Source organism: Pseudoliparis swirei, chromosome 19, assembly GCF_029220125.1.
Source record: "Pseudoliparis swirei isolate HS2019 ecotype Mariana Trench chromosome 19, NWPU_hadal_v1, whole genome shotgun sequence".
NCBI lineage: Eukaryota > Metazoa > Chordata > Actinopteri > Perciformes > Liparidae > Pseudoliparis > Pseudoliparis swirei.
The window spans coordinates 2,751,884-2,776,897 of NC_079406.1; positions in this window are offsets into that span (position 1 = coordinate 2,751,884).

Sequence of the window (25,014 nt, forward strand, 5' to 3'; positions counted from 1 at the left end):
ACTCAAATATCCTATCTCTAAATATTAGAATATCATGAAAAAGTATACTAGTAGGGTATTAAACAAATCACTTGAATTGTCTAATTAACTCGAAACACCTGCAAGGGTTTCCTGAGCCTTGACAAACACTCAGCTGTTATAAATCTTTTTTTTTACTTGGTCTGAGGAAATATTAAAATTTTATGAGATAGGATTTTAGAGTTTTCTTAAGCTGTAAGCCATAATCAGCAATATTAAAAGAATAAAAGGCTTGCAATATTTCAGTTGATTTGTAATGAATCCAGAATACATGACATTTTTGTTTTTTTAATTGCATTACAGAAAATAAAGAACTTCATCACCATATTCTAATTTTCTGAGACAGTCCTGTATATTATTTTTTTTAATGATATATTTGTTTCTTACTATTCCATTTGTTTTGCCTTGACTCTCTGCAGAGCACTTTGTAAACATTGTTTTTAAAGGTGCTATATAAATAAAGCTATTATTATTATTATTATTATTATTATTATTATCCATCAACAAGTATAACTTGTGTAATTATCATTTCACATTCTATAGTGGTTGATAGCGTCTACATTTAAAAGTTAGTCCAGTGGTTCATACTTTTCTATTAGTTATGGCCTTTTTTCAGAATTAGAGTTTCTTGAATTTGGATATTTTTATATTTTTAAGTACAAATCTCTCACAGCTCCGCCACGTTGCCACGTGGACAAAGGAAATAATGAGGGTCTCGGTGAGGAATAGAAGTCTCCACAAAGAAGGGCTGATTACCCTTTATTAGCCCTTTCCTGCTCTTTCAACTCACATCCTCACCACCCAGGTACACGGAGCCCTCGGCTGGATGTCACCGGAATTCACACCGGCCTCGCTCCCTCTCTTTTTTTCCTTCCTTCCTTTCTTTCTTTTCAAACTCACTCCCCCCTTTTAATATAATCCCTCTTTATTCTGATTATCGCCCTTTCACCAAAAATGCCCCCGCGTCCCCCACTGAAATAATGATGTTTAAACAGGCGGCTATGCATTCGAGGCTCGGGGACGTTTAATATCTGGCTGAGAACAAAGCGCCGATGAGAAAGAAGACCAGGTTTTTCGACGGCAGACCGCGGAGTCTCTGTTCTGCTTTCCTGAGATCATTAATTTCTCCCAAAGAGATCTCCCCGGGTGAGACTCATTCACATGCAGATGGCGCGATTCCTCGGGAGCCTCTATTCTTTCCATCAGGCCATTTAGCGCTCCCTTTCTCTCCCTCCCTCTCCCTCCCTCTCTTTTCGCCGCGTCGCTCTCCTCCTATATTAAGCAAGCGGTTAGCTCGGCAGCCTTAGGTGACACGGCGCTCATATTTCAGCGCCGGGCAGCGGGAGTAATGCAAAGTGCCGCCGTGGATACATTACGACGGAATTTGTCTCCTTTAAAGAGAGCAACTTTTGGGAGGGCGTCACTTAGCGGTGCGGGCGTTTGTCTGCGGAGACGATTCCTCTTCTCCTCGTCCTCGGTTGCTCTCCGACCGAAGACGTCCTCCATTTCTTCCCCTCGGCACGTGGCTCTGGGGGTGGCGTCTCAACGCGTGGCGTGGCTCGACGCGTGGCTAACGCGTGCCGTCTCTTCCCCACCGCGTCACGCCGCCTCGTGTTACCCGTGTCAACGCGCCGGTGGCGTGTTGCGTTGCATCTCCAGAGGAGGCGTCGCCCGACAGGAGGAGGACAGCTCTCTGCCCCCGTCGCCATTTTAACCGTCGACCTCCGTCTGCATCCTGACGCTGGAGCAGTCGCTGTGTGCCGCGGCGGTAATTAGTGATTAGTGACCCGTAAACATGCATTTGCATTTGAGCTGTGAACCCAGAGACATTAGCCACAACCCCCCCCCCCCCCCCCAACCCACACCACCAGTTCATATCTAACCTGACGAGGACGAGCTTCTTTGAAGAGCCGATCAAAGACGAGAACCTTTGATGAAAGTGATGTTATTACTGTTGGTGAGCAGATAAGGAGGAATACCAATCGTCTGGCTCAGAGAGAGAGGGAGGGAGAGAGAGAGAGGGGGGAGAGAGAGAGAGAGAGGGGGAGAGAGAGGGAGAGGGAGGAGGAGGGGGATGAGTAAGAGAGAGAGAGAGGGGGAGAGAGGGGAGAGAAGGGGATGAGAGAGAGAGAGAGGAGAGAGGGGAGAGAGAGGGGAGAGAGAGAGAGAGGGAGAGGGGAGGAGGGGATGAGTAAGAGAGAGAGAGGGGAGGGGAGGAGAGAGAGAGGAGAGAGAGGGGAGAGAGAGAGGGGAGAGAGGGAGAGGGAGGAGGAGGGGGATGAGTAAGAGAGAGAGAGAGGGGAGAGGGGGAGGAGGGGGATGAGTCAGAGAGAGAGAGAGAGAGGAGGAGGGGGATGAGTAAGAGAGAGAGAGAGGGGAGAGAGAGGGAGAGGGAGGAGGAGGGGGATGAGTAAGAGAGAGAGAGAGGGGAGAGGGAGAGAGAGAGAGAGAGAGAGAGAGAGAGGGAGGAGGGGGATGAGTAAGAGAGAGAGAGAGGGGGAGAGAGGGGGATGGAGGAGGAGGGGGATGAGAGAGAGAGAGGGAGAGGAGGGGGATGAGTCAGAGAGAGAGAGAGAGAGAGAGAGGGGAGAGGGGGAGGAGGGGGATGAGTCAGAGAGAGAGAGAGAGAGGGGGAGAGAGAGGGAGGAGGGGGATGAGTAAGAGAGCTTACGTCAGGTTCACATCCGTCACTCTCTTGACAAAATAACAAGTTTGTTGTGAATATTCTGGATGTGAAATGAAATGAATCTGATAATCAAGAGTCCTCCTGCTGAGGCTGGAGTGTAAAGCTGCTGTCTGCTTATTATTATACATCCTTGATTTATACACTAAGTGGACAAAATATAAAAATGGTATAACAGTTTAACCAGAGTGTCCGATTGAATCACATAATAACGCTTTAATTACACCTTTAACCTCCTAAAAACTCACAATATAACATGATCATTGTACAGCTTTTGTTTGGTGGGATTATGCGTTTGGATTTATTCGGTTAAAACCCAAAGTGTTGCTTTTACCTCATGATGGTTCCTTAATAGTGAAACATTTGAATGTATAAGCTCATTTATATGAATCCGTCCTGATGGCGACGTGACTGCGTGTCCCACTTCACTTTGCACATAAGAATTTCACAAACCGATTATACTTGTATAAAAGGGGATGTGACAATAAAAACTTGAAACTTGAAAACTTGATCTCATGTTTCTTCACCACTTCACCAGGAACCCGACCGCCTCATGGTGGCGCTTCAGCACCAGGCGAGAGATCAACTGGGATTCATCCTCTGGGAACCATCAACGCCCGTTCCCAGTCCGGTGGCGATCCATCGAGCGGCAGCTCACGCCTTCACGCGACGAGGGAAGACGTCCACCTGCGTGCTGGAGATGGAAAAACACAGCGGACGAAGCCGGGGGCACATCAAAGCAGTGGCGGGCCGTCAGGTCCAGCAAGGCCTTCTCTGCTGGCCTAAACATCATCAGAATATATATTTTTTTCTAAATATATTTCCCCACAAATATGTATTCAATTATTTCCCAGAGTAAGAGTTATTCTCTTCATTTCATAGCGTTCCTCTTGGTTGCGCTGCTGCCAGCGCCAGGTTGAGATTTGGAGGGCTGGTCTTTATGTTAGATCTTTTATCCAATCATATTCAGCCATCGTGTGTTGCCAGGGGGCTAAAATCTGCCCTTAGGCCTTCAGAATCAACATTGCGGGCGCTGGTAGCTTCAAGTGAATGGGAATGACGATGTTGTGTCAACCAATCAGCTTTAGAGTTGGCTCCTCTAGGCCTTCTAGAAGGCCCCGGAACCGGCACAGGAGCCAGCTAGCAGGCGTAGTGCTGCAGGTCTTTTGATTGGATAACCAATATTGAGAGGCGGGTCTTATGGGCAGGTAGATGCAAAACCTCAGAACTAGGAAACTGAATTTGATAAAGGAATTAATTCGCGGACTACAAAGCTGTTTTTTCAACCCACAATGGCGGAAGGAGGAGAAGATGTCGATTTGGTCGAGCATATACTTGAAATCTGCTTTGGGTGCGACAATGCCCTGTTTAGTGAACAAACGAGTGCAAGTGACTTTTTTCTTTTTCTCCGTCCCGATGCGTGCATTCTGCAGCGGGCGAGACGGAGAGCCGAGAGAAATGACATGCTGTTGTGTAGATACGATCAACATCAGACGGCTGTTTAGTTTAATAAATGAACAAAGACGTGCTATAGAGAAAATGACGGGGGAGGGCCAATTTTTTTTAATGTCATGCGATCTACCAATACTACGCCGCGATCGACGTATTGAGCCCTGGTCAAGAGCCATGGCATCATAATGATAGTAATAAGAGGTGGATTAATTCGGGTGGGACTGTGTAGGACCTCACTGAAGGCCCAGGCCCCAGGCCCACGGCCCGCCACTGCATCAAAGACACATTAAAACCAAATCATCTGGGAACCACGAACGTCTGGACGGATGTTATTGATCGACTCACCGGTGATATTTCAGTCCGATCCAAAGTGGTGCACCGACCAACCGACGGACGCACTGACCCCGCCCCCCTGGCAGCGACATCACCGGCATGTTTAAAATAACCATTTTCAACCATTTACACTTTACAGACAAAAAAACCCATCTGGATTATAAGGAAACATCTTAATCTGATTATTATGAGACAGGATTCACATTACATGACATTTAGCTGTCACTTCAGTTCAGTCATGTTGCATTCACACACCGTAGACACAGCTACAGGGTTAATACGTGACTTTTTGCTCAAGGACACATCGACTAGGGCGGGGATTGAACCGCCAACCCCCGGATTTGAAAGACGGACCTGCTACCCACTGATATAAAGTCACAAGAGTCTTTATTTTCCTTTTGGATATCATAAGGACATTCTTATTCTGGGCAGGGGTGGGGTAGGGCGGGGTGTGTGTGTGTGTGTGTGGGGGGGGGGGTTACATGCACTCTTTTTTTATCACCTAGATCAGGGGTGTCTGTGACAGGTTCGTGGCCGTCACCGGTAGGTTTGCCCCCTAAGCCCCAAGGAATGCGCAACCAGAGGGAACGTTGGTAACGTGTTTTTATTTGAGCGCTCTGACCGCCGACTGTGTCTCTGCTCATCCTCCCCTCTTCCTCCTGTCCAGCTCCTTTATGGGGACAGAGCCTCGCAGATACACAACCCCAGATTGTCATCAGCTGGTCTGATGACAATCAGACCAGCTGATGACAATCAGACACCGTTCCCTGAACCACACCCCCGCTCCACCCACTCTGCAGCCGAGCTTAAACACCCCCCGCTGCCACAGTGTCAAACTCATGTTCGCCGTGGGCCACATAATCATCATGGCCGCCCTCTTAAAGGGCCGGAAACACTTCATAAACTCATCAAACTTACTGTTAAATAACTCTCTTTGCATTTGATTATTGTTTATTTGAGTGTAGAAATATTACATAAGAAAATGTCTAATATTCCAACATGAATCCATTTAATCTAAAACCTTCAAAATAAAAGCACGGGATATTTTTCTTCAATTTCTTGAAGAAAAGGGGATCACGTGTTTTTAAAGCCGCCAGGGGCCACATAAAGCGATGCGGCGGGCCGGATTCTTCATATTTACTTTTCATGTACGCCGCAAGAACGATTCAAGTTGTGGTGGATTCTTCTAAAATGACACCTGAGCAAATGGAGGTGGTCATAAGAGTTCTGAAACTGGGCTCTCCGCAGGTGATGGACATCAGGCTCCGGATGCGCGTGGATTAAGTTTAACGATATTTAACGGCAAGGTGTTCAGCCAAACAATGGAGGCTCAGGATCGTGGGTTCCGGGGTGATCCGGGCTCCACAGGTACGAGCTCGCAGCGAGCAGGTGTTGCTGTCTGACCCGGGTCAAGAGGAAAGAGAACGATATTTCTCCAGTTCAAAGAGTGTTAGTCGCTCCTCTCAAAGGTAGTTCATCCTCTAACACCTTCCTGTTGGATAAAAGTCCGCTATCAAAATGGAGAGGTCAAACGTCACGCCCCCGGGTCAAAACGTCACTTCCGGTCAAGTCACGAAACAAGTATTTTCACAATAAAAGTCCCGTCTGTTATTCTCCGCATTAGAGTCACTTCATGGGTTTCAACCGGCTCCGACGATTCTGAAACACTAACTAACATTCACTCCATGCACATACACAGCATCACCTCTCGCCATTGGCATTTTAACATCTGCATAGTAACAGTACCCCTATGCTTCATAACACGTTCACAATAATAATATTCTCCCCAATATTTCCTATTATAAAATCTTTCTATATGTATTAATTTAAAGCTCAAGACTACAGAATTCAAATAAACTATTACAACCTAATAGTGGACACAGATATGATAAAAAGGGCCGAGAGCGGAAAAAGAAATGGACAAATGAAGAAAAAAAAGAAAAAGAGCCTGATGTGAAAACAAGTGGAAAAAATGAATTTAGTCCGGACCGCAGCAAACAAACACGGCGTGCAGTCCGCTTGTCACCGAACCTCGTATCCCATTATTAGTATTATTATGTATATATTGTCGTCGTGTTTCCCCTTTCCGTTACAGACTTGGTCCGTTCCTCCGGTGTCAGGCGGGAACGCAGCGGAGGAGCGGGCCGGGCGTCCGTGTCCAGGTGCACTGATGGAATCACTGAGGCTGAGATGGCAGGAGGTGAAAGGTCAGCTCCACGCCGCCGCCGCCGACGCTCCGACGAACCGCTCGACTGTGATGGGATGGGAAGTGTGTGTGTGTGTGTGTGTGTGTGAGTGTGTGTGAGGCGAATGAGTAAGAGGGTTTTGGTGTTCTAACTGTGGCGGAAGGACTTTCACGATCGATTCTTTTTGTTGCCGGCCGCTCGTCTTTTGTTAGTTTGGCTTCGCTGTCGGTTTTTAAAAGGATTTGATGTGAGGAGAGCTGGGAGTAACGAACACAATAACTGTGGACTTTCATAAATATACTAGAAGGCTTTTCTGAGATTTCTTAATTGAGCTCTCCTGAAGATGTGTTCAGGTGCTTAGTTTGATGTAATAATGGACGTTGGACGTATGTAAATTGAGAGTCATTGGTCGCTGTAATAATAATTCCTCCTCGCTTTATATGGCCCCTGACGGCTTTAAAGACACGTGATGCCCTTGTCTTAAAGAAATTGAAGAAAAATATCCCATGCTTTTATTTTGAAGGTTTTAGATTAAATGGATTCATGTTGGAATATTAGACATTTTCTTATGTACAATATTTCTACACTCAAATAAACAATAATCAAATGCAAAGAGAGTTATTTAACAGTAAGTTCGATGAGTTTATGAAGTGTTTCCAGCCCTTTAAGAGGGCGGCCATGATGATTATGTGGCCCACGGTGAACATGAGTTTGACACCCCTGATCTCGGTGATAAAAAAGACAAAAATAACTCCACGTGGTATTTTTTTACAGTGTAGATGCTATGAAACATTGAATAATAACCAACAACTCAGCAAACGTACGAGTATCGCATCGAAGATGATAAAACACTCAAACTCCACTCGGTTGTTCTGAGGCGGCACGAGACCATCGCCTCCACGCTACACAAAAATAACACCGACATCGACGCGTCGGCGATACCGGGAGGTTGCGTTCAATACCGTCTGAACACACGAGTGGTTGTGACTCCTGCTGGAAGAAAAACAAATTGTTTGCTAGATCGTTTCCTGGAAGAAAATTACACAGCGGGCTCTAAAATCAATCCTCCTCGCACGTTCCCAGCCGGAGAGCAACGAGAATAGAAGGCTGAAAGGAATTGGCGTCGGCCAATTAGCCGTGGACTGGTGAAGAGGCGGCGGAGGCGGAGAGGCGTTGGGGCAGATGCACGGCGATTTTAAAAAAGAATACAAAAAATTGAAGAACAAGAGACTCGCCGGGCGGCGAGTGGAACGCGAGGTCCGCGGTGGTTTTGGCATCAAATCACCAGTTTGTCTATTTGTGTTTAAATTATGTCGATTAATAAACAAAGAGCCAACGTTCTTCCACGCAGAGAGACGATGAAGACGATGAAGACGTTGCAGAAGAGAACAATTACTTACTAATTGATTTCCAGGGTTACCTATGTATGTGTGGTGAGGCTGAGGGGGGGGGGGGGGGAGGGATGAAAAGGGACCAACAGCACCATGGGAAGAAATTCAAGTTTACAACTAAAATATATAAATTAATTGTCAGGACACAGATTAGTTTTTACCGTTATTAGGCCAGAGACGTGTTTAGTGTAATTAAAAAAAGAAGTTTATTAGGGGAGTTCAATGATTTGAAACACAATTAAAAGCCAAACACATGGAAAAACAATCAACCATAAACAAACCATGCAAAAAGTTCAATAGTAACAGCAAAAACAGGTGAATTAGTAGCAGGAAAAACAGATAAAACAGCAGCAGGTGAACCTATGAACGGTCAACAGAGATTAAAAAGTAACTCCATGCTGCAAAACATTATCAAGGAGTGCAACTAAAGTGTGTTTGGATGTCACCAGGAGGGGGTGAGGCAATGGCAACAGGTGGCTTTTATATACTGCCCCTAATTGGGGGGCGGAGCCAGCCGAAGGGCCGCATTCAAAAGCCAAGGGATTGCTAATAATTGGCTTTTTTCTTCTTCAAAAATAAACCAGCGGCAACAGAATCAAGATATTGAAATATTTAGATATTGCAGATTAGGGCGCGATGTACTTTGGAAAACAGCATTAAAAGATACTGTATCACGAAACGAGGGGTTTTATTACCGCGATGACAGCAGGAAAGGAGGATGTGATTTATTCTAAAACTAAATGGAGAGAGCACATGTTCCACCAGATCTCTCACTTCAGCTATACTCGGCGTCTTGACACACACATCCAGCAACATGCTGATCTGAAAGCCTGACTGACATCTCATTAGTCCTGCAACGCACAATAAACATGACGTGAGCTGACCTTTCTAAAAATAAGGTTGTTCTTTTCAAAGTTTTGGACGAACTGACACCCTTAGTGTCAGTTTCTGTCTTTTGCTTCCTGTGTCGGGATCACTCGGGCAGGCTTCAAACTCGCGGTCACGAGTTGTGTCGGAGTGAAAATTGGAGAGAGGGAGATGAGGTGACGCTCCGGCTCTGTGGAAGATATCCGCTCGGTGCTGCATCCTTCAGATCACATGCTCTGGTCGTGTGCCGCTATCGGTGGTGTAGTGTGTATGAAGCATGGGGTTGTTTATAATTATCAGTCCTTGGAGGTTGTGGGGTAAAGTTGCCCAGTTCAGGCTCATCAGAATTGCAGAGGGAGGCCCTGGTTTGATCACAACATCACAAGGGCAATATAACTGATTGCCTCGATTCTGTTGAAGCAATCACAGGATCCAAGGATAACAGAACTAACCCCACCGGACTATGAAAAGTAGACTTAGTCTACAAATATTAAACGAGTCGTGAATCAGTGAGGCGTCAGGGTGGCTCCCTCTCCCTTCCTGAGGTCACAGTTGAAAAGGTGTCTAAGACACATCAAGAAGGCCTCTGGCCCTGATGGCACGGGGGTCGGATTCCTGCAAGATGCATCCATCCCTTGTCATCATTCTGCCTCCGGATCAAGGCGAAGTACAAACATGCCGAAATCACACTAATCTATACAAAGGGGGGTCTCACATTTGAGCGTAATCTAAAATCTAGTTTGAGCAAATGATGTTCCATCTTATATATTTCACAGAGAAAGGACATTTTGACAATGTCTAGTCTTTCTGGACCTGCACAAGCCTTTTGACCCAGTGGATCACATGATTCTTCAGACGCGGCTGAAGGCCCTCGGTATAGACATCACAGATCTAAGCTGAATGGCTTCATATGTGGTAGGAAGGGACCAGCAGGATGAGGTAGCTGGGCAAGTTGTCGTCGGCCATACCGATCATCTGTGAGGTGCCACACATACAGACGACGGAGACGTACTTGTAATTAAGGTAGAGTAGAAGAAATACTAGCTGAAACGCTAGGGAGACTAAAGACATGGCAAGACAACAGGTGTTTCCTTCACCTGGGCAGGAGACTATCTGGTTTGGTTCAATGCCTTGATTAAATAAGGACTCGGCCATGTGTTTTAACAATGGAGGGAGATCTGTTACATGAAGGCTCTCAGTCTGCTACCTGGGCTGCCTCCTGGATGGGAACTAACAGGGAGCTCCCATGGCATGGAAGATTGTTGGGCAAGATAAATGTCAGAACTTGATACCCAACCAGGGGGGCTAGATTACCAGATAGGGAATCCAAAAAACCGCTGCCCTCCTGCTTATCTTCACCGTGCTGTGGCGAAGATAGACTGACCATCGGGGACCACTTCAATTAGTCCTTAAATAAGTCTTAAATAAGTTTTAAATAAGTCCTGAAATAAGTCTGAAATAAGTCTTGAAATAATCTTAAATAAGACCTGAAAAAAGTTCTAAAATAAATCTCAAATAAATCCTGAAATAATTCCTGAAAGAAGTCGTAAATAAGTCCTGAAATAAATCTCAAATAACTCTCAAATAAATCCTGAAATAAGTCTTAAATAAGTCCTGAAATAAGTCCTGAAATAAGTCTCAAATAAAACCTGAAATAAGTCATGAAATAAGTCTCAAATAAATCCTGAAATAAGTCTTGAATAAGTCTTAAATAAGTCCTTCAATGAGTCCTTCAATAATCCCTGACATTGTCATTCCATCCTTATTATTAGACCTTTACTACTCTAACACACTTACATGAACATGAAGTATCTTAACTTTTCTTCAGCAACACTAGCAGCTCAACGTTTTTACTGCAATGTTTTATCTCAACTTGCAATCGATTATCATCGACACACTACATGTATCGTCCATATTTCCCACAGGTTGAATTCTGACTCCTTTGGGGACACCTCAGATCAAATAGTTCACTTATTTGGTGAAATATCTCAGGATCTACGAGATGAATGGACTCTTGACTAGATGCACGGTTCCCAGACAATGAATCCCACTTGATTGGTGAGATCAACGATAACAAAGAAAGAAAAGCTCACAGTTCATCTCAACCACCTCATTGGGATGTGAAAAGTCAGTGCATTGATAATGTCGGCCATCTTGCACATTTACCCCCACAGTTTGGGTTGTATCTTCCTTTCCTCTTGTGAATGTGACAGACGTCTCTGGCTTGTGTTCAACCTGTTCACGTGACCGTCTGCTGTTGCACATGTGTGCTACCCCATTTAACTTCATTTAAGCGACGGCGTTCCAAGATCTCGGCAATTAACTGAGCTAAGTACGATGTTTTCAGTGGAGATGGTGCAGATGGCCGGAACCATTAAAATAGAAATGAAATTGCAGTAAACCTCTGTTTTTCTTTGGGCAATTTTGCTAAATTAGCAGAGAATGAAATGACTCTGTGTGTGTTGTGAAAGGGTTGCCAAGGTTTAGCCAACACCATGATGTCAACCAGCAGGCTCAAACACCAATAAATACTACGTTACCACCGACTTTGTCCTTCACCTTTATTATGTACACACACATGTAGTTCAAGTCTCTGGATGTCACACGTGTATCAAACATGTAACATCGAGGTACCCCACTCTCATCCTCATATTGACATCCTTATGCTGCGTTCAACCCAAATATTGCTAATATTCGCAACGCTTTACTCGCGTGAGTTCACTCGCTTGATTATTTGTGGTTATTCGCTTCATTCGCGGCTTAGAGGGGGCGGGGCTTATCTCCGTGGAAACAGTTATCATGTCCTTCATCCATCATGAAGAACTAACCACTAGTTCTGCTTCATACATGTTGAGGACGTCCCACATACATCTGAACATGTAACGCCCTCGTGTTTGGGTTCATAACATTAATATCATATATTTACATTTATACATGACATCACCCGTAGGCTCACACAGCTCGGTGACCTTCACCTCTACGTCTGAATAACTGTCTCTTCCAGCTCCACTAGAGCAGCAGTTAGATTCACCAACGGAGGAGCAGCTCAACGCCGATTGGCCTTCGTAACTCGGCGTCGGGCGAATTTTTTGCGAAGATTCGCATCAATCGCAACCATTTACGTGAAATCTACTCAACGCGTTGGTGTGAACTCAGCGCATTACGCTTATTTCCAGTGGTAAATATGCGACTGTGGCTCAGTGGTTAGCACAGGGGTGGGCAAACTTTTTGACCTGCGGGCCACATTCGGTTCTAAAATGTGACAGAGGGGCCGGGCCAGGAGCATTTGGACACGCAATGTAATTTATTAAACCTGGAGATTGCGTCTGTTTTTTATACATTTCAATTTAAGGTGCAAAGTTAAAGTAATCAACATTTACTGGAAAGAGATCAATGGAATCACTTTCAACATTCAAAACAAATTATTACCCAACGAAATACTCAAGCTCAATAATTTATAATTGTTTTAAACCCCGCAAAATAATGGACGGATTGTCCTGAGAGATAGACTATTAAATATCCTGCCTGCAGCATAAACTAGAAAGGGGTCTTTAAATTGAGGGCGATGTGCGGCGTTATCTGGTCAGCATGTGTATGAACCCGTCACAAACAGACTGACAGCGCTTTACTCGAGAAAATATGACCCTAAAGCTGACAATTGAAGTTCGATTTTTAAAAATTATTCATATCTCTTCTGAAAACACACCTTTACTCATGTGGACGAACTGTTTTGGTGTTTGAAATGGGTTTACCAAAGGTCATAGGTTCACAAAAGCAGTGAAATATCTAAATACAATGCTAGATACATGTAATTGCACCTGTCCATCCTGGAGAGGGATCCTCCTCTGTTGTTCCTGATCCGATGTGAGGTCAAAGGTCAGGGATGTCTATATACACAGATTGTAAAGCACTCCGAGACAAATTTGTAATTTGTGAAATTGGGCTCTACAAATAAACTGAATTGAATAAATGAGGAAAACCTAATTTTGTATTAACGTTTTTTTAGTAAAAATGATGTGGTCTGTCACATTCACCAAAATGATAAAGATGGGACTGAGAAATGACTTCATATTGCAGATAAAGTTTCATTGGGTGTGTGCAAATAAAAAATGACCATTACATTTTTTTTTTCAATAAATATGTATTGTACATAAAAAATAAAAAAAATTCTACATTATATACATGTTGAGAAATAGAAAAGAGAACTCAACTATTGACAGACTATTTACAATATGGCTTCACTATAATAACATCATGTCATCGTGTCACGAGTCCTCTCTGCTGGCCGGTCAGGTGGAGCTGCAGGTTGAGCTGCAGGCGCTGGTGAATCCTCTCTGTAAAATACAAGACTAGTCAGCACCACGCACAAGTTACGGACACCGTGACACGTAACGTGTAGTAAAGACTCTTACCCGGTCCAAGTGGACCTCTTCTGGCTGCGTGTTCCTCCTCGTGGCTCTGCAGCTCCTCCAGGCTCCGCGCTGCTCGCCAAAATCACTGCGGCTGTTTCTAAATGAGTCTCACCTGTGTGGTGGGCGGGTCCTTTGTGATTTACTGAGTGTTCATTGGTTGTTTTTTTTCGCAAAATGTTGACAGACAAACGGATTGACAAATCATGGTGAAGGGTTTTGTGTGACTAGTACTTTCCGCGCCAACGCACACCGGAAGTAAACAAAGTCGCGATTTGGACAAGTTCGGCGGGCCGGATTAAAAAGCCTAACGGGCCGGATGTGGCCCGCGGGCCGTAGTTTGCCCATGTCTGGGTTAGCAGGTCAGTCTTCCATCCCTGCCTTAGTCGATGTGTCCTTGAGCAAGGCACTTAACCCTCACTTGCTCCCTGTAGCTGTGTCCACGGTGTATGAATGTAACATGTAATGCCTAAGAGGGACAAAAGCCCCAATGGAAGAAATCCAAAGGTTTTCCTTTTAAACATTTTTAATTTAAACTTAATTTTTAATGTCGGACATGAATCTCATGACACGTCCGCAGTCTGACCAGCTGCAGAGACAATGCACTGCAGCTTCACGGTAAACAAATCCTGTTTTGATAGCTGGAATGTGTTGTTCATGTTTGTTGAACCTCAGGACACACGCGATGTATTTATGTGAGAAAACACTGAAGACACTTTTTGTTTGTGAAGAAAACTGCTTTTACAGGAACCCTGTGGAGGACAGCTTACCGAGGCTCTTACCACTCCCCGGGGTCTGCTTCTACTCCGCCCTGACACATCAACAACAACAACAACAACACAGGAAACAAGAACAGCTGTACAAGCGTACCCCACTTAAGCAGACAAACGCAGTGTAAACAAACTCTGTAATATCTGAATATATTAATTAGGTGACAGTAAAACATATGAAAGGAGTTTCTGATACCTTCACACGTGGCACAGATGTAGTGCCAGCTGTTAGACGTATTAATAACAACGGGAACAAAGGAAGGCTTCATAAACCTAATTGTCGTGCAGCTCCTCTGACTGCACATCCACAGGGTTTCTCACGTCTGCTGTGAATCTTATTTAAAGTCCGATCGTTGCACACTTGTCAATAACTTTAAAAATACAAAGGACAGAACACAGTGAGCGAGCCGATTCAATTCAGTTTATTTTATGCAGCCCAATGTCACAAATTATGACTTCTCCTCAGAGGGCTTTACAATATGCACACATACGACATCCCTGACCTTTGACCTTTCACATCGGATCAGGAATAACTTCCAAGAAATAGAAAAAAAAACTTGCATGGGGTAAAAAAAACAGTAGAAACCTTCAGGAGAGAAACAGAGGAGGATCCCTCTCCAGGATGGACAGAAGAATACATGTCATGTGACCAGATGAACAATAGATGTCATGTGACCAGGTGAACAATAGATGTCATGTGACCAGATCAACAATAGATGTCATGTGACCAGATCAACAATAGATGTCATGTGACCAGAAGGAAGAGTTACAGAGTTACATAAACACACTCAATAAGTATGACATCATGTCACAGTAATGCTGAGTCACTGCTGAACGCTCACGTCTCAACATGAAGTTAAACAAAAGTCTCGAGCGCCAGATGGAAATTGGACTTCGGGGTAATTGAGAAAAGGAAATTTGACACATTTTGCGGCTCAGATGCCCAAGAAAAACAATAGTATGGAATCGGCCTCCATCGTGTACGATGTTTACCAGAAATGAAAAGTCCGGATGCATTACTCCGTCCGTTTGAAGCCGCACGCTGTCGGGTGAGGAGAAGCAGGTCAGGCCACGGGGGAGACGGACGGCGGTGAACACCATCTCCAGGCTGACGGCGGGGGTGTGAGGTTCAGGGGGAATTGTCCATTCCAGATAATAAGAAAACAGGAAGAAAATACATGAAACGAGAAGAGAAAACTGATATGGGGAGTTTACTTCTGGCACACAGACATTTAAAAAGATGTGTTGTTTTTATTCAGAACATTTGTTTTTAACACAATAATTCAAGAACAAATATAACTTTTTACCCAATATAAAATTGATATATATATATAATAAGACAAGCGACATTTAAATAAAGCCAGTGATTAGTTGAGTTTTTAGGAGAAAATAAAGCAAAATATGATTGATTAAAAAAAATATTGTAATTATGACTTCCATATCTCATAATTACGACTTGATATCTCATAATTATATGGATCTCATTATTACGAGATGTGGATCTCATAATTATGGAAATTATTTGTGTGACCCATCTGATTCTGTGATCTGACACTGCGATTGTGTTTCTTTGCATGATTTATTTTTGTTTGCTATCTCCAAATATTATTTACCACAGTATTTAGATATAATCACAAATTGTGATAGACCGGAAGCGTTTCTGATGTACGATGTTATCCTGAATGCATCATGTGCTGCTTTAGCTGCTGGTTTTAGTTTTGGACCCTCAAACGTACAGTTTCCAATCGATATGTATATATGATATATATATATATATATATAGTGATTAGTTGTATATATATATATATATATCATATATATTAATTGGAAGTTAATTCCAAAAAGAGATTATGCATATATATATACAGGACTGTCTCAGAAAATTAGAATATTGTGATGAAGTTCTTTATTTTCTGTAATGCAATTAAAAAAACAAAAATGTCATGCATTCTGGATTCATTACAAATCAACTGAAATATTGCAAGCCTTTTATTCTTTTAATATTGCTGATTATGGCTTACAGCTTAAGAAAACTCTAAAATCCTATCTCATAAAATTTTAATATTTCCTCAGACCAAGTAAAAAAAAAGATTTATAACAGCTGAGTGTTTGTCAAGGCTCAGGAAACCCTTGCAGGTGTTTCGAGTTAATTAGACAATTCAAGTGATTTGTTTAATACCCTACTAGTATACTTTTTCATGATATTCTAATATTTAGAGATAGGATATTTGAGTTTTCTTAAGCTGTAAGCCATAATCAGCAATATTAAAAGAATAAAAGGCTTGCAATATTTCAGTTGATTTGTAATGAATCCAGAATGCATGACATTTTTGTTTTTTTAATTGCATTGCAGAAAATAAAGAACTTCATCACAATATTCTAATTTTCTGAGACAGTCCTGTATATGTATGTACTGTATATATATATGTATATATATATATATATATTAATTGGAAGTTAATTCCAAAGAGATTATATATACAGTATATACATAAATAACATATAATATATGCATATTCTCTTTTAACTTCCAATTAATATATATATATATGTATATATATATATTTATATATATATATATTTCTATTTATATATATATATGTGCATATTTTCTTTTTAGAATTAAATTCCAATTAACGTTTACTTAGTTTCTACTTTAACTTAGCAACAACACTCAAAGTGTATTAGTTGGTTTAGAATAATTTGGTTTCTTACATAAAATAACGTTTGTATCTGGCGTTGGCAAATTACAGAAGAAATGACGGTTAAATACAATTAACGTTAACGTTGACTTGATTTTGCACGGGTCATGAACATCGGTCTCCTGGGTGAAAGTCCTGTTTGTTTTGAGGACATGATAACGCTGAGAAAACTAGCTGCTGCACAGTCAGTGTGGTCGTGTTAGATAAAGGAGGGGAAAAAAAGACATGATTGCACTATTATTTACTTCATAATGACCAGATGAAAACCACAAAAACATTCTCGCCAAAAACACAGTTGCAATATTTTGATTACGGATCATTTTTCGATGAACATGGACGGTCAAGTGGGAAAAAAGGACGTTGTTCTCAAGAAACCCGATAAACAAGAACAGCGGGAGGCTCTAAACGTCTCCTAATTACAGCAGAGAAAGTCACAAGCACACGTAGATGGAGAGAAATACAGAACGGCACTATTACCCTGTTATGGATATGAAACCCGGCCATTGAGGTCATGGACTGCAATGCCAAGTCGGCAGCAGGTGTGTGTGTGTGTGTGTGTGGGGGGGGGGAGGAGTTTCCTGTCTCCTGCGGCCACTTTAAAGCCAGTGGGAAAGAAACCATTCAACATTTTTTATATATATATAAATATATATGTATATATATATATATGCATATATATATATATTTATATTTATATATATTTTTGTAATTATATTTTAAATATAAATATATATATATATGTGTATATATATGTGTATATATTTTCTTTTTAAACATATATACATATAAATATATATATATACATATATGTATATATATATATGTGTATATATATATTTTTTTCTTTAAATATATATATATTTTTCTTCTTTAAATATATACATATTTATATATATGCATATATAATGTATAACTTACCGATTGTATTGTACGTGTACATTTAGAGTCCAAAGCTAGAACCAGTGTGATGCATTCAGGATAACATCGTACATCACAAATGCATCCAGTCACATTGTGTGATAATATCTCAATACTGTGGTAAATAATATTTGGTGTCAGCTAACACAATAAATCATGCAAAGAAACACAATTGCAGTGTCAGTTTAGCTGAACTTCATATCAGATCACAGAATCAGATCAATAATTCCCATTATGATGAGATCCACATCTATCGTAAGTCATAATTATGAGATCTGGAAGTCATCATACAAATCTAAATTCAAAACTGACTGAGTAAGATTAAAGGGAAAGAGGCATGATGTCGTACGGAGAGCAGGATATTTGTCAAGTCAAACCCCAGAGGATGTCGCAGGGCGGCCGCGAGGGGCTATAAAAGTTTGAGCGTGGAGGAGAAGACATCACTAATGCATGGGGTGGAGTTTGAAGGCCGGAGAGGGTCTCAGGGAACGACGCTGGTTGCATTATTAAAACAAACGCAGGATCCAGTGTTTCTGGGCGGTTCCCGGGGACACGAACGCCCCCTTTGAGACCCAAATAATATCATAACCTCCGTGTTTTTGTGCGTCTCCAGCTGCACCGCCGCATAATTAATGGGATAAATAATGAATAGAAAGACATGCGGCGCGGTCAGTTCAGTGCAGCGTGAAGAGAAATGCTGAGCTTGCACAAGTTGCTTCACTTCTCTTTTGGTCTCGGGTCAAACCGAAGACTCAAAGATTCAGATATCATGCACAGAAAGTAAATGAAAGAAGGTATTTCATTGATTGGACTGTCTTCGGTTTGTGGAACACAGTTCTGCTGCAGTTGGAGTCAGAATCTGACCGGCGGTGACAAGCTCCCCCACACACGCATTTTATTTCTACCTGCCTCACTATCTATGACTGTCATTTTCCTTTCTCTTTCTGACATGCACTTATTCACACACACACACACACACACACACACACACCTGTGTCCCCTGTGGGTCCTGTTTGGCGCGTTACTTTCTTTCCCAGTGAGGCGCCATTGTGAAGCCGCCGAGCCTGAGGGGAAAGAGTCCAATTTAACACTCCCGCCATCACTCCTTCTCTCTCTCCTCCTCTCCCTCTCCTCCTCTCTCTCTCTCTCCTCCTCGTTCTCGTCCCCGCTGACTTGTTTGTCCCACCGGTGTTTACCTCCTCCTCTCCCTCTGTTTGGCTCAGCGTCCTTCCCTGACAGCGTTAGGCCATTATTATTATTATTTTTCCCCCCCCACTCTCTCGCCCATGTGCCTCTCTCTTCTGCTCGGCCCGCCGCCGCCGCTGCACCCACCGCCTTTTTTTCCCTCTCTCTCGGGCGCCCTAATTGGCACAGCACACCCCCCTTCACCCCCCCCCCCCACACACCCCCTGTCATCTCCAGTGTTGCCTTTTTGAAAGAAAGCTGCAGTCAGCCCAGCAGGAGACAGGAGAATGCGTAAGCCCTCCTCCCCTCCCATCCAATGCACCAAAGAAATCCCAACTACTGTTTTTGTATTATCATCATTCATCATCCCCCACACACACACACACACACACTCACCCTCACACGTGCCCGTTCGTACATGAGTGTAAACGCAGCCGTGCATGCACTTAGACATGCGTGTATGAATGCACATATTCATAAACACGTGTGATCACTGCCTGGAGATGAAGAAAATACAACGTAACATGTAAGAGGGAGAGAGAGAGAGAGAGAGAGAGGGAGAGGATGAGGAAGAGTGTGAAAGACACCGACGTAGCGCCGGTGAGATTCTCCGTGCATTTAAGGGTGTAAATATTTGAGTGGCTCTCCCGCGGTGCCCTGTGTGTGTGTGTGTGTGTCTGCGTGCCGTTACCCCCCCCCCCCCTCCCCCGGTGCTTCAGGCAGTCTCTCATAGACGAGGTAATGCTCCGCCCGGGTTCTCCAGGGGTGAGACCTCGCAGTCGCAGCTTAGCACGGGCTAAACCATGACGAGGCCTCCTCCTCGAGAGGGAGGGCGAGGATGCCACAGCGTCGTTAGTTATTCATGAAGCGCCACGGATTCTTTTTATATCCGTCCGTGTTGGACGTTCAGTGACAAAACAACGTGGGCGTGTGTCCGTGGCGGCGTGAAACCAGATGAAACCAGATCCCCTCCACTCTGGGGCCTCGAGCTGGTTTCACCCTGACTGAGTTTTATGAGTTTCAGTTTGACTTAAAAGACAATTATGATATCAAAGGTGCAGGTTATTTTTAAGATGAAGAGATCTTCCACGGCATGGGAAAGTGGAGCCAGAGCATCGGAAACGGTGCAACCCCCCCACCCCACCCATCACCCACAACCCCGCAGGTCTCGTTTGCTAATTGGTCTCGTTAGCCGACTTAGAAAGTGGAATTTTTCCCAAAGCCTTCATGGAGATCCACCGGCGGTGTAATTGAAAGGTGTAATTCCAGCTCCTGCAGGTGGAGCTCCGCCGGCTGCTTCAGGAGAGTCAAGTTGAAAGGGCCGAGCGGAGGAGAGACTGCAGTGTGCGTTGCATCACTTTGCTCCTCCGGCTACACGTCTCCGTCCTTTATACTTCCTCCTCCTCCTCCTGCTCTCAGCATTGCTTTATTCCCACACCGCCCATTCTCACCACTCCCGTTTAGCACCTCCCATCTCACTGCTCCTCTCTCTCTCTGGATTCTCCTTAATAATTCATCTCGCTAAAGAGAACACCCCCCCCCCGATAACACCTCTCTGCAATGCCACTGCAATCAGAAGCCCGTTTTTTTTCTCTATCTTTCTCTCTCTCTACCACTCGCCCCCCCCCCCCCTTTTTCTCCAAGGCACCCTTCTCTTCCATCCATCCCCGCCCCCTTCAGCGGGAACACATTATTTTCCAGCCCCGAGCATGCCCCGCGATGCCCCCAGCTGTGAGAAAATGTCAGAGGTTTACCACCCACCACCCTCCTCACCAAATATGCACACTCACTCTCTCACACACACACACACACACACACGTGCCCACGCCCTCTCTTGACACACAACACAACAGAGGGAAATCTCATTAGTCGGCGGAGGTGTGTTTGTGTGTCTGTGCGTGTGTGTGTGTTTGTGTGTGCCATGGGTGTTTGCTCCTCCGTGGTCGTGGCGGTGGGATCTGGGTCGGCGCTGTCTGGCTCACGCTGTAGAACCCACGGCAACACCGCGGGTTAAGCCGATTACATTTTTTTTTTCCGGGTGGAGGGCCGAGGGGGGGGGGGACCTGAGGGTGGAGAAGCATCCAGTTTTGTTCCTCTCCATCCTCTCCACACACACGTACACACACACACACACACACACACAGACTCCCTCCCCTCCTTTCCTTATTTCCTCGCTGCTGATTTATTCCCTCGCTCCCGGGGTTTAGCCACCACGGGCTCACGGCTGCATTCATTGACTTCAGCTGGAAATTATTTTAAATTCGGGTCGGATTACATTTGTGGATATTGAATAAAGAGAGAAATAAAGCGGGGGGGGGGGGGGGGGGAGAGAGAAACCACACAATGGCTCTCTGATAGACGGGCCTCGTGGAAATTGGCTTCTACAACGAAACCAAACCGACAAAGGCTTGATGAGTTGATATTACCGTGTTTATGAAACATGAGAATAGCTGTGAAGCTGGCATACATTTGATTAGAAGCCCCCCCCCCCCCCCTGAATGCACCACTTCCCCCCTGAACGCACCACTCCCCCTGCCCTTCATCCCCGGGCTTTGATCCGGCATCATGTGTGTCGTTTGATGGACGCCTTTAGAACACATTTCACACAAAATCGGGTTAAATACACATTAGTTTTAATTTTTTTCCAGCAGCTTTTGGTGTAAAAAGATGAATGAATAAAATACAAAAAAGGTGTGTACAGCCAAAGTGGTGATATGGCGGAGTGTGTGGTCATTTCATGAGTGTGTCCTCAGCCAGATGGTGGAATGTGGGCCAGCATATGCGAGTGAAAGCGGGAGGGAGCCGAGGTCTCTCCGGCGTCCCCGCCCAGCGACTCCTCGTTACCGGCCTCGCCTCATTATGTGTGTTTTCTTCTTCTTCTTCTCTTTTAAACATTTTTTTTTCATTATCGGATATTCTCTCGGCCGATGTTTCAGGTAATTACGCGGCAATTATCTGCTTCCTTGCCTCAAACCGGTGTTCCGTCGCTGTGTCGTGCAACGGCGGGTTGCGAGTACGACGCTCCCGCCGGCTCGGTGACAGAGGAGCGCCGAGAGGAGACTTAGAGGCCAACAACCTCGGGCTGGTTCCTCGGGTCGGTTCCTCGGATTCAGTTCCTCGGCATTGGTCCATCGGGTTCGGTTCCTTTGTGTTGTCTCTCTGGTTCGGTTCCTCAAGTTCGGTTCCTCAGGTTCTGTCCCTCGGGTTCGTTCCCTCGGGTTCAGTCCCTCTGGGTCAGTCCCTTTGGGTTCAGTCTCTCGGGTTTGGTCCCTCGGGTTCCGTCCATCGTGTTCTGTCCATCAGGTTCAGTTCCTCGGGTTCGTTCCCTCGGGTTCGGTCCCTCGGATTCGGTTCCTCAGGTTCTGTCCATCGTGTTCTGTCCATCAGGTTCTGTTCCTCGTGTTCAGCCCCGGCGCCGCCCGGCCCGCTCCTGTGATGCTGAAGGATAATTAGCAGAGGAGAAATCCCTGATATGTATTTTCTCCTCCTCCTCTCTCTCTCTCTCTCTCTCTCCCCTCGAGTCGAGTTCATTCTTTGAAGTCGGCGTGTTCCAAATCACTTGATCTTTATTTCTTTAAGTTCATTACTTAGATTCTCGTTGTGTGTGTGCATGTCATGCATTTTTAACAAACCCTTTGAGTTGACTTTGTGATGTGTTGTAGCGGGGGAGACATCAAAGGATCTCTCTCTCTCTCTCTCCCTCTCTCTCTCTCTCTCTCTCTCTCCGTCTCTCTCTCTCATTCTTTCTCCTTTTCATCTCCCCTCATACGCTCTGAACTGCGCGGCTCTCGGAGCTTTTCTTTTCACGCAGAACGGTAAGAGGAAGCTGGAGGAAGGAGAGGTAGAGGAATAGAGGAATAGAGAAATAGAGGAATAGAGGTATAGACATTATTATAGCTTCTTTTTTTTTTCCTCGGTTAAACTTTGATTCATTCTAGTTCAGACCTCTAAACACTGTGAGACGGTGAACACTACTCCTTCAAGCAGGTTTCTTGTAGACTGCATAAAACACGAAATTGCATTTTTCCTGCACTTGTTTACCAAAACAACAACAACAACAACAACACGGAGCCGGGAGACTTATTTTTCAGCATTTTATTAATACCCGTAGCTGCATTTTTAATCTGAACTTTCTATTTTTAGAGACGTCTGATACGATGATCCCTTTGTTTTGACGACACACCCATAATATAACTTTATCGTATCTATGTGGGTGGAGTTACTGCCTTTTATTTTTTTCTTATGGTTCTTTAATTTTTCATTTTATGTTAATTTAATATCAATTTATTTTCATTTAGGGTCAAATTTAAGATATTTAATTGGCACCACTTACAAGACTGAGGACTCATTCACCCAGACGATGATGCCCACCCCCGGGCCTGGAGACCCCCATCCCTCCCTACTCTGCCTGCACCTGCTTGGCTCTGATTGGCTGATCCAGTCAAACCAGGTGAAGCTCTTCAGAATGGAAACCATGACTTAAAATATGTCGGAAAATGTCCGATAATGTCCAATAAAAGAAGGATCAGCAAACACAGTTATACGTATAGGGGAATCCATCCATCCATCCATCCACCCACCCAACAAACACACTTATACATATAGGGGAATCCATCCATCCATCCCTCCATCCATCAATCCATCTATCCATCCACCCAGCAAACACACTTATAAATATAGGGGAATCCACCCATCCATCCACAGTTATACATATAGGGGAATAACGTAGTTAACATACTAATAATAATCTTAATTATTGCCCTGAGTGAAATCTGCATATGTGAAACACAGGCCCTCCCTCGTTGAAAAATGTAGCACCTTGCATGTTTCACATCCAAAAAATCAGCATTGACACACACACACACACACACACACACACACACACACACACACACACACACACACACACACACACACACACACACACACACACACACACACACTCCTCCATCTGTGCCCTGCCCTTGCCAGACATCTTGAGGCCTGCAGGGCAGCAGTGGGGTGTGGTCTGCCCTCGGGGCACCAGAGGGAGGGGGGGGGGGGGGCTCTCGCCTCGAGGCTCGCAGCGAGCACAGCTGCGCCCCCATTGGATGGTCCCTGCACCCCCCCCCCACACACACACACACACACACACACACACACCCCGGACTACCCAGAAGTGTGTTGCCCCCCCCCCCCCCCCCCGCCTTTGATTTCTTGTTCAAACACTCTGGGCACCGGCCACCGAAAAAGTTATTCTCGGTAACCTCTCGCTGACAAGCGGCTCCCAGACACCATCTGTGCACGCTCCGCTTCACTTCTGCTCTCGGCGAAGCATCGTCGGCGACCGCAGAGACGGGAGGCGGAGACAGGAAGTGCTCCGGCGGGCGCCGTTTTCGATGAAGTCCGCGCCGGAAAAAATGCGTGAATATAAAAAAAGTCGTGAAGCCGTACGCGGACGTTGAATTTTCAACCATCGCTGTGTCTCTGATCGACATGCAGATGCACTGCACCTAGTTTTCCTCCATGCCCCCCCCCCCTCTCCTCCCCCGTTCATCTGCATGGAGGCCACTCGTTGCCGGCACAACACAATAAAATACCTTCACCTCGGATTTTACTTTGCATTATTTTGCATTTCACAACGACGTAACCTTCGGTTTGTCCAAATGAAACGATGATTAAAAAAATGTAATGTTCTGGTCGACGGTGACAGAACACTGGAGGCATAAAGACATCGTCCGCACGGCATGGCTAGTTGTTTCTTTTTTTCTTCTTTTCTGTAAGTTGCTGCAAGACGCATTTACCTTCAAACTTCTGAAAAGCGGCGTTCTTTTTTCTTTTTTTTTCTCCCACCAGCTCGGCAATTTGCCTCACCCCTGGGTTCCTCTCCCACATAATGCTCAGCGGACCATCCGAAGCCTATAATCAACTTAATACGCATATCCCTCAGCGCATGCACTTTGTGAGAGTCGTGTTTGTTCAGAACGAAAACACTCTCCCTCTCTCTCTCTCTCTCTCACACTTTCTTTCTCTCTTTTTTTCCTGCATGGCCTCTTCCATCTTCACTTCCCCGGTTGAATGCAAAGTCAAAAGGGCACTTCAGAAGAGAGGAGCAGACCCT